The sequence below is a fragment of the Opisthorchis viverrini genome (assembly GCF_000715545.1).
Source record: "Opisthorchis viverrini unplaced genomic scaffold opera_v5_50, whole genome shotgun sequence".
In the NCBI taxonomy this organism is placed as follows: Eukaryota; Metazoa; Platyhelminthes; class Trematoda; order Opisthorchiida; family Opisthorchiidae; genus Opisthorchis; species Opisthorchis viverrini.
In genome coordinates, this window is record NW_008751706.1 from 592,301 (window position 1) to 594,939 (window position 2,639).

Here is a 2,639-nt window from a genome sequence, read left to right on the forward strand (position 1 = left end):
CTTTGCAAAAAACACATTAACGTCTCCTTGTCAAGAACGAGAGTTGAAAGCGTCGGAAAGTTCATTCAAGGTTTTACGTCCGAACGGAGAGAAGTTTTGCACAAAATGAGACTAGATGTGGATAAAGAAGTGTTTTCATCTAAACTAGGTCAATGTTGTGTGCGTACATTAAACTGGAGTTGGCAAGATGTGGGGCGGGGCTTAACTTTTCGCGCATGCACTTTTGCATTAGTGGGGAGCTCACCCGGAAAAGATCCGTGCATTCCGTAACTTTGTTCGGATTTTGAAATCCCAACATCTGACCTGTAAGGCCGGTGTGTTACCAAAACTCCACCAAAACATGCTAAATGCACCTGAATTTTCACATCCGAAGAGGCAATCTGGTTCATGCCTAATTGGTTTTGCCCGACACCTCGAACGGCGACCCACTAACTGTCCAATGACCCAGCAATCAAGGTTTTCCAGTCAGGTAGCGCCTCCGATACTCGAAGCCTGCTAGGCAAATTTTGACTCGTTGTCAGCGTTTGCATGAACACGTTTTCCCCTTCAGACGTGACATGAGTGAGTCCAGAGTGCGTTGGTGTAATTATGGTAAGCCGCTTGCCTAAAATATCAGATATCCGGAGTTGAAACCGCAGTGCGGACAAGAAAATACACTTCTGATGAACTCTAATAGGAGCTAAATTAGAGTTTCGTGCTCTCCCCTTTGGTGTAAACTCGCGAAAACTCCTTTTCCGGGACAGGAGGTGGATGTGCCCACGAATGATGACGTCGTTCCACTTAGGCATCAAACAACTTGCTTCACAACGCGTTTATTCGATGTACAAGATAGATAAGCTTCTGTCCAACATCATTCTAACCAAGTGACTCTCTTCCTATTCACTAATCCTGCTGTTTGAAATTCAGTCAAACGATTCAATTCCTCCCTCCTTGCACTCTCCAGGTAAACGTACGTGAGACCGATCACGTGATGCTTTGGTTAGTAGATTCGGGCTGTTGGCTGAGGGATCAGTCTTTTGTCAATCAGATCGCGACACTGGGAAGTTTCGGTCTGCCTTCGTCAACCACGATGGATATATATTTTTCTGTCTCCACAAATATGAGCATTTGAAACCACGCTTTCCGTAATAGCTGGGTACTTTCTTTGGGTATTTTTTTCAACAGCTGGCCTGAGCTGTCCATGGTACCTGGTGTCTGAGTTAGACAGCGAACTGCGGCTCATTATTAAAGAGAACTTCCCATTGATCTACGGGTCGAAAACCGGCTCGAGGGCATTAAAAATTAGGATAGCGAGACAGTAAACAAGTAGTTACTCTTTTATATATGGTCCTAAGGCTATTTACAACGTACAAACATGCTAGTTGGGCACCAAAACACTCAAACCAGCCTAAACGGTAATAGCTAAGAACCAGAACACACTCGCGACATGTTACTTTCACGTAATTCAATGTCAAACGGAGAACTTTCATTTCAAGAGTAGGGAACAATCCAAATGAAAAATCTCACTAGTGGTTATTGAACGTCATCGGAGCCAATCTGATTCTGGTGAGATAGTTGGATGACAGATACTAAATTAGATCGAACGGCTTTTTGAAGAAAGTAAACCACAAACTGCGCAGGCCGGTAGCCAGAACTCAATTCTAAAGATTAAAAGACAACTGAGTAAAGCTCATTAGTTTACACTTTGACAGTTGTTCACTGTTTGGATCTACCAAAACCCTAGCACTACGCATCCCACGACCGTCAGTTATTCACGTCCAACGGTTAGACAGATTAGACATCGATCTACCCTGGTGAGTCACCTGACCGGATCGAATCCGCATATCGATCTGGTGTAAGCCTTATCAGGTTGCAACCGTTCGACAGCAAGAATTTTAAGAGTACGGCTTATCAGTTAATAGTTGGTAAATCTAAGCTTACCTGTTAAGTGAAGATGTGACCATTGGACCAATAAGCATTGAGCTGTAAAATGGGGAAATGTGGAACTGTTTACAACCAGAGCTGAACGAGGATTTCTGAAAATCATTTTTCCTTAAAGGACGGAGAAATCGTAATTTTCCTCTAAGCGAGTACACACTCATTTGCAAACTGATTTGGTTTTGCGAAAGACTCACCTAAAACCCAGCTGAATCTCTCGTTTGTGATGTTTTCAAGCAACTGACTGTGCTGCACCAGGCCGCCTCATGTTTCAGTCGCTACGATATTCGAGATATCGCGATACATGTATATTTTTGTAATTTACTACTAATAAAGTCGCTAAAAAACCGTCGACTTTATTAGTAGTAAATTACAAAAATATACATGTATCGCGATATCTCGAATATCGTAGCGACTGAAACATGAGGCGGCCTGGTGCAGCACAGTCAGTTGCTTGCTAATATCATAAACAACAGACTTGGTTGGGTTCTAGGTGAGTCTCTCGAAAACAAAATTTGTTTAAAAACCAGGTTGGTTTGCAAAGGAGTATATATTCGCTAATTTCGTGCAAGCTGGTTTCAAGTAAAAAAACAAGGTTGACGGAAACCGGGGGACTGCGCCTACCTGATGAGTCCCAAGAAGGTGAGGCCGGTTGTGGGCTGTCGATGGATTTCCAGCAACCTTATGAATAGTACATTACAGAGACAATCTTCATTTAGACA